Genomic DNA, 16015 nt, shown 5'->3' on the forward strand with positions numbered 1-16015 from the left:
TATTACAACATACTTAATCTTCAAAATTACCCTGAAAGTTAGGTGTCTTAGTCTCATTTTTTAAAATAAGGACAAGACTCAGAGAAATTTAGAAACTTGCCCAAGATCAAAAGCTATCAGGAGGAGAGAAGCCAGGATTTGAACCTAAGTCAATTCAAATCTACACCAAGCTCTCTTCTTAATGTCTCAAGCTGCCACACAATAAGGAACAAAGTGGGAACAAAAGAGAAAATTTCAGTAGGATCCTGGAGGTTTTACTTTTATTATTTAAAGAGATAATTTTCTGAAGTTAATTAGATTAGTTGTTCTCAGGGGCACAATTAGGGGTAAGTAGTGCTCATGGTTTTACACAGTTTTTCAGCTGAGTCCAGAAAGTTTACCAACTTATGACCACGGAACAACGTTATAGTGTTAACAGACTATAATCTGTATGATGTCAAATTTGAAGGTGTTGGACTTCCCTCGTAGCGCAGTAGTTAGGAATCCACCTGCCAATGCAGGGGACGTGACTTCAAGCCCTGGTCCGGGGGCAACTAAGCCTGTGCGCCACAACTACTGAACCTGCACTCTAGAACCCGCGAGCCACAACTACTGAGCCCATGTGTCTAGAGCCCATGCTCTGCAACAAAGAGAAGCCACTGCAATGAGAAGCCCGCACGCCACAATGAAGAGTAGCTCCCGCTCGCCACAACTAGAGAAAGCCTGCATGCAGCAACGAAGACCCAACGCAGCCAAAAATAAATTAACTAATTAAAAAATTTTTTGAAGGTGTTGGCTTGATTTTGAAAGGACCACCAAAAAAAGGTATTTTAGTTACATTTTTTAACACAGACACATACAAAAGTCACGTATCTTCTGCCTACTGGCTTGCATATCTAAGCATAAGAATCCAAGCTGCTCATTTCTTGATAATATCATCAAAACAGTCACAGTGAATTTTCAGGGAATATACATGTGGCTTTGAGTTAACCCTAAGGTTACAAATCTGCACATTATCTGATACATTAATAGCCATGAAATCATCTGCAAATTATATTTGGTTCAATTCATTAATTGAATTCACAGATGCTTGCCAAATCAATTTTTTCCTTACCAATTTCTTTTGGGCTAAAATGGTTGGATACTTTCTATTCGAAATTCGTAATTTCACCTCCAGTTGTTTACAGTGTTTAAGTCCAAAGATGGAAAACGTTTCAATAAATATTTCTAAAACTCTTTGGTAATGTTGGGTCCTGCTCCGTTTCAGTAATTTGGTTTTAATCAAATTATAAATATTCCCCCAAATTAGTATCTTATTTTACCAATTAATTAATTAAAAGAAAACAGCTAGGAAAAGAGTGTCCCTGGTTTCTGAGGGGTCTGATATTGTAGGTATTCTAGGAGTCTCATTAGAACTGCGGGCAGTCTACACTTTGGATGAATCTATTACAAGTCTAGCACGATCAATTCACAGAGATAATAGTGACCATGTATTTGCATTTCATGAATGGAGAAAAGAAAAAAATTATACAATATTAACAAACAATTTGATTATGGGATTTTGTTAGAGACTTTCTAATGCCTGGCTCTGATACAGGCACTTCCCGCATCCCAGAATTTTAGTATTTCCCAACAATAAAATTATGTGCAAATTCCTTAAACTCTTTAACCTACTGATATTCAAGCCCTCCACCCAACCCAAAAAGAATATATGTTAACTTCATTTAGAATTTCTGCCAAGGGCTATTTCTTGAAACGCTATCCCTTCTTTGAACCCGTGCATAGTTCAGCCACACTTCAAGACCCAGCACTCCTTTCATTTTTTTCCACATACCTCCATTGAGATAAGATGTGATCCTCTTTTGACCTTTGTAACTGTGGTATATAGTATACTCTGCCTTGTGTAATCATTATTTATGTTCTTATCTAAGCATCCATTAGAAAGTGAGCTCCATAAGAGGAGGTGTCCTCTCCAGCTCGTACATCATTGTCTCTCTACGTAATGTTAGTCTCTTTTGTAATGCAGAATCTTAATAACTATCTGTTGATTGACTAGATAATTGGTTTCTAATATTTTTGGTGCAGTATTTGCATCTTGCTTACCTTTGTATTCGCTGAAGCACTTAGCAGAGTTTTGGGTGGAAAAAATTTTTCAATGAAAAAATGTGAAACGGAAAAGTTGAGAGTAAAAATTGCTAAAATTGTTTTAACAAAACAATAAAATTTAACTCTAGGAGTAACTGTACCTTAGAATCAATTGTGTTTGTCACCCTTTCTAACAAAGTTTGAGTTATGAAGACTGCTGTAATCTACATATTTTTAATCTTATACGGTGGATCAAAAAATCACCCTTCCTAAATTTTGTGAAGACTATGTAAAATATAACAAAACAAAACAAAATTACATTTAGTTGATAATCAGCAGAGATGTCACAATAGTGCGTGTTACACATCCTCATTCATATAGGAATGAACTTGAAAAAAGTGCCTGCAGCAGCCCCAGTGCTTCTGAATTCCAGGGAAACCATCTCCTGTGCCTGACAAAGTCAACACTTGATTCTGCAATTTTTAAAGATATTTAGAAATAGAAATATACAATACACAGCTTTCTGTTATTTTTTTCTGAACACAAACCACTAAAAACTATGCTCTTCATCTCTTTTAATATTTTTCTCTGTTCTGTAAAAGTGAAATTCATCCGGCCATTGGCTACTCTTTGTAGCTTTCTCTGCTATAATTACATGTAGGTGACTTTATAACTTACAAAATTATTTTTATATATTGTTTCCTGCTAATAATTAGGTCCAAATAGCCCCATAGGCTTTAAATGGTCCGGACATCTGAACCCTGCTCTCCAATCCTAGAGGCTATGTGTGCAATTTCAGTCATATTTCCCCTTGGTGCTTTTGAACCAGCAAACTGCTCTCTTGGCTCATCTGACCTGACTAAAATGAGAAAAGGCATAAAATCTTCCAAGAAGGTGTGTACTAACAAGAGTTCGGACCCAATTCCAGCCACCAAGGGGGTTTAGATAAGGCTTAGATACACAGTTCATCCTTTGGATTCTTTCATCCAACTCCAACCTTGGAACCTTTTGTGATTCCTTCATCTCTATTCACTTCACAGGATTACGTCCATCACTAATCATAATATAGGATTTTGCTTAGAAGTTTGACCAGCTTTAAAGTTTGCTGTAGCTCAGCACAGACCATACCCTTAGCTCTTTAGGGTGACAGGATAAAGGGATTCTTTGCCCGGCACACTCTAGGAATTAATTGAACCAACTATAAATAGCCATTCTAAGCAGAAAGGAAACACTCATAGCATTACCTTGAAATATATCATTTCAAGATTTCCTTGAGTTCTTTATGAGGGAAAAAAATCACATCTTCTCACTGGTGAATCTTCATTTCAATTAGTATACGTGCACCTCAAATCCATTGGATTCTACATTAATATTTTAAGATCTTTTACACATTTCAGGTAACTTGAGACTATAATAATGGATAGAAAGTAGTCTGTACAAACAATTCAAAAATACCCTTATTTTTTAAGATATATTTTAAAATGTACTAGAACTTAAAATCTGGGAACTATAAATAATGGCATTTCCCCCTTCTTTCATATATATAAAGAGAGCAAAATCATATGTATATTTGTGCATATATATCCATACAGAACATGTATAAATACATAGACATAGTAAAATGAGAAAGTATTACATATAGTGAAAGAAGAGAAATGTGCTATTTTAAAATAACAAAGGTATCATCAGTAGCACACTTAAGGAGGTTTTATATATGTGTACGCTCCTACTCTTACAGTTTATAAGGCATCGTGCTAGGCATTGGCAGGGAGAAGTGTGTAAGCACATCATCACTGACTTCATTGAGACCACAGAGGTGAAACAGAAGCATCTAATTCCAAAGAGAAAATGTTAACAGTGTAATAAAGGAAAAGCAAACATATAAAATATTAAGAAAGTGATGAAGGAAGAGAAACCATGATTAAGGACCCAAAAAGTAAAGAGAAAATTTTCAATATGAAAAATTTCTAACAGTCTGAACTATGTGTATTTATGATAAAAGGATAATTTGGAGAGACTATCTAGTATCCAGATTTTAAAATGAATTTAAAATTTTGTTCAATCAATGTTTCTCATCTACATAGGTTTTTCAGAATACTTGAAATGTATTAGATGCTGAGGAATAATGCTCAGTGTTCTGACAAGAGTGGTTTGAGTTCAGAAGGAAAAAAAAATAGAGCAAAGCTATGTGTCATGTGTATTTTTAGTTCTAAATATGTTTAAAAACAGAAGGACCAAGCTTAGACTTTAGCAAGCACAGGGAATGGTTTCCCTGGAATTCAGAAACCCTACACAAAACCAAGAAGAGTTAATTGAACCATGATTGGAAAAATGCAAGCTATGAAATGCAGGACAATGGCTCAGTCCATTAATTAATTCATCATAAGACATAAGTTCTAATGTAATCCAAATAATTGCAGGGATTCAATGATTAGACAGTAAATGTTCCAATCTTCCATCGCAGGGAGAAAATTTAAAATTCACAGGAAGTGCCAAGGAATTTTGCAAATCAAGAACTTACTTCTAGACTTCTATAAGGAATGACTTTTCCTATCCAAAAGGACTAAAAACCTTATCCCATGTTTAGAGATTACATAACAAAGCTTACCTTTCAGAGGGAACACTTCTAGAGATGTAAAGATAGCAGTATGCACATATTACTGCTGGTAGAGAGCCAAAGTACATGAATTACAATCTAAACTCTCTTAACTGACCTGCACTTAACAGACTGGCTGGATTAATCAAAGCTCCCTGATTCTCTATAAAACATACTTATTGATGTCTACAGCTGGTTGACCAATCATGGCCAACCATCAAGTCTACGGCATACTTTGCACTTGTGCTTCCAAAACTGACTTGTATGCTAAGCAACAATATTTGCTTATATCCAAAACTTTTATGCAGTTTTGCCTTTATTATTATAATTAAAGAATTTGATTAAATATTACATAAGCCTATGAAATATCTTGGCAAATATCTTGAAAGAGTTGTTGTTTCTATGAAATATAAATTGACTTCTTTGAAAATATTCAATAAAGGAGAATCAGTAAAAATTTTTTGCTGAATATTAGTTGTATTTGAGACATAAAGAGGGGAAAAATCATATGAATATGAAATAAATCTAATTTCAGATTGTATATCAGATGGCTGTGAGTTCGTGCTTCACACAAAAAAAGAAAAAGTAAAAACCAAGTAGAAACTATGGACATATTTTGAGGTGTACAAATGATAGAAAACTTAGAATTCCTTGGTCTTAGATTGAAAAAGTGGCAAGACAATGTGGGTTCAAAGTTAACATAAAATGTTTAAGTTATGAATTTTATCAGTTTTAATAATTCTCTGCTTTATTTGATTTAAAAAATATTTGACCAACTACTGGTCTCAACTGCATCAATATTTTAAAAGTCAATAACGAGGGCCCTCCAGACAAACAGTGGTCATGATACGCACAGGTCTGTGATAGCTGCATAAGAGCCATGTGGCAACAATAGAAGAAATGTCAGAACCAGCTCATCCTGCTTCCTTAAATATATGTATTAAGATTAAAAATCAAAATCTTTTAAAGAAGTTCCTAAAGATGGATCACAGAACACACACGCTGTATTCTCTACAGTTTATTGTATTTAATCACATATAGTCAAATATCTAGAATGCTCATTACAGAATACTGATGTAGTCATTTCAAAAGTCAAAGCAACTCTTTTTCTTTTAGTTTGTAAAGAATCCATTCCAAGTGTTGTCATTTATAGATGGCTGGACTGGGATGCTGGACCATATTTCAAAGACTGCTAGATATACCCCCAAATTAGTTCTCTTTTTCTCTGGCTGAACATTTACATTTGTCAGCTTGTCTTGCACTAGGAATGGCCATATGACTAAGTTTTCTCCAACAGGATGTAAGTTGAAATGATGCCTAGGTTATGAAAACTTTCATCCCGTGATCCTCTGTGCCCTTCTTTATGACACCAGCTAAAAGCAGATGAAACCATACCCCTAGGAGTACTCAGCATGAATACCTATAAGGGACTGTTTCTTGAGGGGGAAATAAACTTGTGTCTTGTTGAGCCACGAAATTTTGGGTCTGTTTTTTAAAACAGCTAGTATGATTCTAATTCAGATCCTTTTTGATTATCCACAGACAAAATTGGGCTCTCCCCAACATAGATTTGTGTTCTTTATAAAACTGTGTCTTAACGAAGAGTATTTCTGAGTAGGAGAGCTATATGTAACAGAGGCACAGAAGATGGCATGGTGATTGCACACATAGCAGTTTTGTAGAAAGGCTCAAATGATTATTTGGGCAAGTCTTATTCTTAGGAGTAAAGACATGCATATAGGAAAAAGCTGGAAACAAAATTTAGGATCAGGATTAGTAGATTAAAGAATAATATACCTGCTTTTCACATCACTTGGTGCTGTGTAATTATTTGGTTTAAGTATGGTTTTCAGTTTTTTCCATTTCAAGATACTTTCTTCCCTTTGTGGATAAAAATTAAAATATATGTGTGTTGGGGGGAAATAGCTTGAGACTGTGTGAATATCCTGTATCTGGGCAATTTTTGCTCTGTGTCTTTAGTGTTTATGTGTTATGATTATGTTATTAGTGTTATGATTCTTGCCTGAATTATTAGTACTGTGGATGTTAAATGTTAACTTTATAATTTTTGCACTTTGTATCAGTTGTTATTCTTCTGTTAATAGCAGCTTTCCCTTCTTCATTCACCTAAAAATATTAGGATTCATATATATTCATGGCTTCTTTATTAAATTTATAATATATGTTTCCATTATTCATTTTGATGCATAAATTGCCCTAAATTTGGCCAGTTGCAACACCCTCAGGTTGGTTTCTGTGTTATTTTGAAATGTACTCTTTGGTTTTCAGCATCTTCTTACTCTGTGAATCAAGATGTTCCAGGCTCAACTTGTGCACCAAGTCACCTGTGCAACAAGTGCACCAACAAGTGCTGCAACAAGTCACCTGTGGAATGAAACATTTCTCTGAAGACCAATGGTTCTTTCTAAGGGAAAGCAGTTTTTAGAAACAAAGTCTTGATGCTTAGTGTGCTAATTACTACTGAGTATCATTGTTTTTAAGATGCATACTTAGACCAAGTTAAAAAAAAATAGATGGATAGGTGATAGATATTTTACATCATGGGTTCATGTTAATTCTGGGGTTTCTTCTCCACATTTACCCCATTTCATGTTTCTATTTCTCTTTCCCCAAAATGATAACACAAATATTTACCCATCCTACAATACGTAAAAAATAATTTGGAATAGCTACTCCAGTACCAACATCAAGCCTACTAGATAAAATGCAATTGTTTTTATCCTTAGGTTATAATCCCTTTGAAAGTGTAAAACAGAATACTCTGTTCAAAATGCGTTTAGATTTAGTCTTTTGCTATACATCTGATTAAAAGTTAGATTCTGATTTTTATTTGTTTCAGTTTTAGTATTTTTCACTCCATAATTATTTACTTATTTTTGAATGAGTATAAAGTTATTCTAGAGTAAAAGGCAAAAGTATATAAAAAGATAGACAAGTCTCATCTTCTCTAACTCTAACACCTCATAACAACCTACCCCTTGTAGATAACCAACTTCACTAGTTCCTGGCTTATTCTTTCTAAGTTTCTGTTTGTAAACATATGCAAATACAAATAAATATTCTTATTTGTTTACACAAAGATAATACATGAACATATATATAAAGATAGCATACTATACAGGTATGTGTGTATATATACATTTTATATAAATATATAATTACATATGTGTGCATGTGTGAAGTATGATACATTTTATATATGATCTTTTGAACTTTGCTTTTCACTTAAAAAGATATACTGGAAATCATTATCAATCTTAATGAAGATTTAAACATATTTTGGGGGGAAGGGGAGAACCAGCTGAATAGGAATCCACTGTCCGTGCATTTAAGTTGTTGCAATGTTTTGAAACTTATATAAAACCCTGCAATGAATAAACTCATGCATGTTTTCTCACACTTTTGAGCTATATATTCAGGATAAATTCCTAGTAGGACAGCGTGGTCAAATGATAACTACATACATACTGCAGTAATATTTTGCCAAACTCTTTCCAATATAGATGTTATCATTCTACATTCTCATTAGAATCATACGAGATGATTTATTTTCTCACAACCATATGAGCAGAGCATGTTGTCAAGCTCTCAAATTTTTGCCATTTGGAGAAGTGAGAGAGAGACAAGTATATTTTTAATTTGCATTTTTCTTATTATGAATGAAATTGACTATATTTTCATCTAAGAGCCTTTTGTATGTCTTTTATTGTGTCAAATGGCTATTTATGTCTTTTGCCCACTTTATGAGCTTTTTGATCTTCCTCTTTATTTAAAAAATGTGATTTATATTAGGGATTTTAGCCCTTTATCTGTGATGTAATTTGCCAATATTTTCTTTATTTTCATAATTGGCCTTTTAACTTTGATTTGTTAGTATTTGTCATGAAATATTTCTTTATATTATGCAGTCAAATTTATCAGTTTCAAATATGTTGAATCTAGATTTTGAGTCAGTGTTAAAAAATATTCCTCTACAGTCAAATTACAAATGAATTCAATTTTTTTTGCTTCTAGTACTTTTGTCATGAATTAAAATAAACAAAAATCTAATGCATCACATCTGATGGATTTGGTGTAATTTCTTATGTATAAGAAGGGGTACAGACCCAAATTGATCTTTTTATTTAAAATTTCTCTTTAATGGTTTGAGATGCCACTTTAACTATATAAACATAAAAAAAAAACAAATCCTATATATTTGGGTCTATTTCTAAATGTTTCTATTGTGTCTTCCTGATCTATTCATGTGCTGTCATCACTGTTTCTCTTTTTTTTTTCTGAGTTATGTGTACATATTTATTATCCTATATGAGCTTTAGCATCAATTCATCTGGCATCAGTAAAATACTTGTTGATATTTTTATGGGTACCAGCTAATTTAACTAATTCACTTTACTATCAATTTTCTCACTTAGGGAGAGATTATATCTTTCTGATGTTAAGAAATCCTATCCAAGAATGATAGATGTCTGTCCATTTGTTCAAATCTACTTGTATTAGAGTGGTTTGTTTTATAGCAATAGCTAACTAATACAGAAGGCTATTGACTTTTTATATTAATTTTACATCTTATTTTTTATCTTATTGAATTATTGCACTGTTTAAATTATTTTTAACATTGATTCTCCAGGATTTTCTAAGTATACTATTATGTCATTTGCAAATAATCTTACTTCTCTTTCAGTTCCATGCTTTTATGTGTTATCTTAATTCCAATGGCTAATATCTCCTATATAGGGTCAAACAGTTGGAGAAGTAGTAGGCACCTCTGCCTAATTCCTGAGTTTAGTGGGGATGCCTCTATAACTTTTCCAGTAGAGAAGTCTATGGCTTTAGGATTGAGGTATTCCTATTTCACTGAATTAAGAAAGTATCCATATTTTCTTTTATTATTGAGTGTTTGTGGGAAATGGATGTTAAGTGTTTTGGAGAACTCAATATTTATAGAAATATTCAGGTGATTTTTTTCCTCAGATCTATTAATGTGATGAATCATATTAATATATTTTCTAATATTGAACATCTTGCATTCCTGAAATAAATCTTAGTGGGTCATTTGGTATAATTATAATATAGTATTGAATTCTGTTGCTACTATTTTATTTAGGATTTTTACATAAATATTTGTAACTGAGGTTACTTGGCAGATTTTTATTTTTATCTTTATAAGGCTTTACTATCAATGTTACAGTTGCTTCATACAAAGAGATTTAGAAAGTTGTGTCATTTTCTATATTCCGTAAAAATGTATGTAGCCTTGGTATGGTATGGTATTTGAAGGTTCTGTAGAATTTCAACCCTGTGAAACCATCTAGGCTTCTTGCTTTGTGTGTGGTAGTTTTTGATGACATTTAATTTTTTTTTTTAATGAAAAGTGTTCTCCTTAAGCAAAACATTTTTTCAAAGACACTGAAAATATGTACAAATTTCACAAACTGCCTAAATCTTTCTTTCTCATAACGAAAGTCTAATGACACTTGTATATACAGAAGCCACAAATAGTGATGTAAACGCACTAATGACAATGAAACACACCCTTGTCTAAGCCACACTCTGGAACATGTTTACTTGTGAATATGAACTATGCCAGAAAGTACACTTAAAATGTAATGGAATCCACAGAACGAAGTATAATCCCAAAGGCTAACAGTAAAATATCAGGGTCATGCGGCCCACATGTTGGTGAAAACAAATGGTACTCCAGCTTTTTCTCCTCTTTAAGAGGCATGAACATTCAAATGTGATATTTCTAAACATCCATGAAAGCCGTACAAGAATGTTTTGATACACTGAAAGTAAAATTGTGCAATTACTTGATATGGCATTTTTCAAAAGCTTTTGTTAGACTTGTAGCACACCTCTTCCAGTGTTTTCCAACTTGCAAATTACTGCCTGATGGGTACTCTAAGTATATTCTCTAAGTGAATCCTAAATGTGAGAAGAGAAGAAGGAAAAGAGAGGTGTACTTATTGTCAGAATACAGAGATGGGCTGTGTGGAGGACAGAATGGAGAGATCAGTGCAATTCTGGTTTCCGCAAGGATCTGTAGTGATAACCCTATAATACTGCAAGATCCTATCAACCTGAATGATACAAGTAATTGATTTTCCTTTTTTGGAGGGGAGGAAGAGGGATTGGATTCAGTTGCTTGTGTTATAGTGTTAAGTTTTAAAAATATAAAATTGACAGTATAATGATATAACACTCTCACTGGAATAGGGGTGATTACCTGGCAAATGGAATGATTTTATTGCCTTTTCAGAAGCTAATACATAGGCAATCTCTTTCTCTTTCTCTCTTTCTTAAAACTCATATAGCATATGATCATACATGCATATATTCTATTTATACTCTATATGTTCTCTATGTATGTGTCTGTGTCTATATAGATAAATATTTGTGTGCGTGTGTTCTGTAGGTATATATTATTCACACACAAAGAAAAAAAGGATAAAGGGTAAAAACCATTATCACTTGCTTTGAGGGTATTTATAATCTGTTAGGGGTAAGAGTCATTTTTGATATCTTATAATGATATGAGATAGAATAAAATATAGGTTAAATAGAGTTACAATCATTGTACTATGGAAATACTAGTGAAAGGAGTGATTACTTTTGATATATGGAGTGAGCAGAGAAACAAAGAAAACACAAACAGTTCAATTAAAATAGTTATCTCTGAGCTGAACCTGGAACAACAGGGTTTCAATATATAATGGTAACGATGGTGGTGGTGGCTTGCGTATGTTTGTGTACATGTTGTTGAGGGGTGTGGTTGTGTTCCAGGCTGACAAACACAGAGTTACACAAATACATCACTTACTTACATGCTGTCAACTTAGCTATCCTTTCAGCATTGAATAAAACCTTCTGTCAGACACTTCAAGGTCTTTGGCTGAAACTACAGCCACTGGTAGAGAGTGACGTGTTGTGGAACTTTTTCTTCCAGCCAAAATGACTAGTACCTGTGGTGCTGAGTTACTTTTCCTTCCACCTGGACATGTAGGAGCAGATCACTTTCAGAAGGAGTCTCTGCTAACCAGGCTGCAATGAGGAAAGTTATTAAGGGGATGGCCTCCGCATTTTTTCCTTTAAGAAACTCACCCAAAGCAAGGAACAAAATGCGGCAATCACTATTCAAGACAGTGTCAAAATCATTCAGACATCAAAACAGGCTATTGGAGTTCACGTGTTCTTTAATACGAACAGCTACTATCTTCCCTTTAGCTTAATTAAGGGGTTGCATATCCTTACAATTAAAGATAATTGCAGAGTGTAAAAACTGCATTGTGATTATAGAAACACCGAATGAAGCTTGGTGACTACAAGACAAAGACCTCATCAACTGAACACCTTGGAAGTGTGTAGCCTTTAAAATACAATTCCTCCTCCCTACAGCTTTTTCTTTTTATAGAGCCCCCTTCTTTCTTTATTCCCAACAGAAATACATTGTTCAAAGTCTTGACTGATTGGAAACTAAGCTGTGGTTTTTCCTTAAATTTTTTTTAAGTTCATAAGTATCAATGGTGCTTCTTTAAATCATTTAGAAGTTGAGTTTGTTCTAAAATCAGGGTTCACTGCATTATTGTTTTGTGGTTCCTTTGGAAACCCTGTCAAAAATATCTTGCTAAATCTCATTTTGTTAAATAATGTCAGTATCTTTCCCTTAAAATTATTTACGTAGACAGAAGAAGCCAGCTTTAGATGCTATGAAATGTGAAGCACAGGTATTTTTGCCTGATCAGGCACATAGCTTCAATTTAGGGGCACTGCAATAGAAAGAGCAAGGTGATTTTTTTTTTTTTTTTTTTTTTGCATACTGAATAGGCACTCTAGCTTGATAAACATCATGTTGGATTTTTCTCTCTGAGACTTTATATAAAGATTTGTAGAACTAACTTACTTGGATAAAAGAAGGAGGGTAAAAGAAATTGTAAAGAAGCCTGTTGAATTTCTCTTTAAATTGACAGAGGCCAATTTCCATCATAAGTTTATATGAGCTTCTCTAAAGAAAAGGTACATGTATTGCAATGCCATAAGCCACGAGCGTGTTCTCTTTCTTGAATGAAATATGAGTATTCAATAAAACAACAAATTGGCAAAGAGCTAAATCTTTAAACTGCTTCAGCTACATGTCATCATTTACTTACAAGACCTGATCAGCTTTATTTATCAAAGAAGCATCCAGCAGTGTCCCTCAAGCTAAGCACATGAAGTGAACAAAGCGACAGGACTCAAAAAGTGGTGAACGGATAACTGTAAATAAAAATCTCCAAGGAGAGTTCATTTGGAAAAGAAAAAATCAATTGGTAAATAAACAAACATCTGGGCAATCTTCTAAAAAATTGTCACTTCCCAAAAATGAGTAAGGTCATCTTCGCATCCTATCCAATGTGTCGTTGGTCAGTGGTAACACTTCAAACTATCAAAGTGAGTTCGTGGAAATGCATATAAATTAGACATTGATTTGGGCTTAATATATTCATTTTCTAAATAATACGCAAATTTGTGTAAACCTAGATTTTTAAAATAAGATTTAAAGGCTGTAAACTGCAATCTCACAGTTTACATGTTAATGTGGTAATTCAATTCAACGAACATTTATTGAACTCCTAGCAAAGTACTGTGCTGGGTATTATGGGAGCATTACCATACCATTTAGGGAACATACAACTAGGAGGTGAGATAGGAAGAATAAAGTGTAATTTTGCCCCTGATATTATACCTATATTAGCAGTTAATGAAAAATGAGATAACATATGGAACAACTAACACTTGTAAGGTGTCTTTTTCTTTATATGACACCATCCTTTAATGTGGACTTTCCTGTAACATCGCCATTGAACCTTTGGTGGATAAGAGTTGGAAATATTATCTTGCTTTCTTTCTTACTTTAAATGAGAAAATTTTCTCTGGATAAGCTATACATTTATCCATTTTTGAATCAATTCTTCTTTATGTAAAATTCTATGTGTTTCATATTTTAGGTTGTGGTTTTAACAATTGAGTTGAACCACACCGCCGCCATCGTAGGTCGCATGCATGCTCCAGGCAAAGGCCTGTCCCAGTTGGCTCTGCCCTACCACCGCAGCACTCCCATCAGGCTGAAGCTGACGTCTGATGACATAAAGGAGCAGATCTACAAACTGGCCAAGAAGGGCCTGACGCCCTCGCAAATTGGTGTGATCCTGAGAGACTCACATGGTGTTGCACAAGTACGTTCCGTGACAGGCAATAAAATCTTGAGAATTCTTAAGTCCAAATGACTTGCTCCTGATCTTCCTGAGGAGCTCTATCATTTAATGAAGAAACCTGTTGCTGTTCGAAAGCATCTTGAGGGAAACAGAAAGGATAAAGACGCTAAATTCTGTCTGATTCTGCTTTAGAGCCTTATTCACCGGTTGGCTCGATATTACAACACCAAACGAGTCCTACCCCCCTCCCCCACTGGAAATACAAGTCATCCATAGCCTCTGCCCTGGTTGCATAAATTTGTCTGTTTACTCAAGCAATAAAATCATTGTTTAACTAGAAAAAAAATGAGTTGAATTGTTCACTGCTTTCACTGAATTTGCCTTAGTAAACACTGACTTCAGCTGACAATATTTGGCATCAACATACAATTCACTTTCACAGAATGATCATATAAAATACATTGAAAAGAATGAAAAATGGTGAAAAGGATAAGGCTATTCAAAAACAAAAAGCAGACAAAAACACAGCAACCACTCACTGAACACAATGGGAATTTTCTGATGACTTAATCCATCCACTTAAGGCGGTGTATCCACAGAAATTTCAAACATAGCACAACGCTTTTTCCTATTAATGAAGTGTATAGACCAGCCCCATGTATCCTATTTCAATGAGTTACTATTTTTACTTTGTCAGTTGTATTATGCAAGTATAGCAGAGTGATAGGAAACCTGGGAATTCACACCTTTTGACCTTCTGTCTTTGTGAAGCATTTATTTACAGTCCTTTTATATATGGTAGTTTCTTTAATTCTCAGATCTATCTTGCAGAGCAAATATACTTATTATACTATTTGTTCAACGGAGACAACGGAAACTCAAAAAGATTAATGATTTAGCCTAATTCACAAAGGTACTGAAGGGCAGTACTTGAATGGCAAGCCACATTTTTAGGATCTCAGAAAACAACCTCTTTCCACTCTACCTGTCTGCCTTGATTAAGATCAGGAGATATAACAAACAACTGTGAATCTCTCATTTTAAGTAACCAAGGGGAATTTTCTTCATTGTCTTATTTCCTTCCTTTTATAACTGTACTTTAAAATTCAGGAATAAGGTTATCTTTTAGTCATAAAATATTAATCAAAATAAGACCTTTAAAACAATTACTGTTATGCATTCTGATAGGAATACAGATGTGATTCTATGGAGGCTAAGATTCTCACACATAAGTTTAGGACATATCCATCATTGATCAATAAGAATTTATTGTGTTATTTTCATAGGATCTAGACTGCTCTGGGTGCCACAGGAGATAGAAAAATAACATATTCAATTCAGAAAATAAGAAAAATAACATATTCAATTCGGAAAATATATATTGAGCATCTATTTTATTCTATGCATTACAAGAGAAAGAGCAGAGGTTTAGGAAGCAAGAAGAATTTCACCAGGAGAATATACAGATGAAAAAGACCTAAAACTATTATTTGCAAATTTTAAGTCTGATTATAGAAACACAACTGACACATATGAAGCGATTCAAGGAACTGAATTTGATGTGAGGTCTAAAAATCATGACAATCCTAGGGTTTAATAAGCTATGTTCATTAAAATTCAGAAAGAATATTAGTAACACAACTATTTAAGACATTTAATCAACCTTAATTTGAAGGTAGAAAACTGGCTGATATTCATATTCATGAATTTATGTGTGGTTTTTAAGAGCATCATAAAATCTGTATATCAAGTCCATTAGATGAATTTAGGTAACTGCAGTAGACAAAATCCAATTAAGTCACTTCTTAGAGGAAAAGTAAATACAATATATGATCTCCAATATTTCCCAACTATATCATATGGTTTATTTCACAGAGTTTAAGAGAGTAAAACACATGCCTATCTAATCACGGACCCACCAACCCATCACGGCACATACTTTGTGATGTTTCCCAGGAAGTGGTGATGAATTTACTCCAATGACATTTGTTCAGCCTGTTTACACAAACTACAATATTTGCATCTAGCTTGGCTGGGGTATTAAGGTGGGAAAAGGAGCAGCAGGAAGGCAAAACTATGGTCATGAAACAAAATAAAAATGACTGTCAAAAGAGGAACAAAGCTTATGGACTCATTAAGC

The 16015-nt window shown here is 33.9% G+C and overlaps 1 pseudogene across 1 annotated transcript; it reads left to right on the top strand.

The window, feature by feature from the left end:
- Positions 1–13719: 13719 nt before the first annotated feature.
- Positions 13720–14171, top strand: LOC309964694 (small ribosomal subunit protein uS15-like; annotated as a pseudogene). Its single transcript has one exon. The product of its transcript is annotated as a small ribosomal subunit protein uS15-like (transcript).
- The last annotated feature ends 1844 nt before the right edge of the window (positions 14172–16015 follow it).

Source organism: Leucopleurus acutus (assembly GCF_964270905.1).
Source record: "Leucopleurus acutus genome assembly, chromosome: 8".
In the NCBI taxonomy this organism is placed as follows: domain Eukaryota; kingdom Metazoa; phylum Chordata; class Mammalia; order Artiodactyla; family Delphinidae; genus Leucopleurus; species Leucopleurus acutus.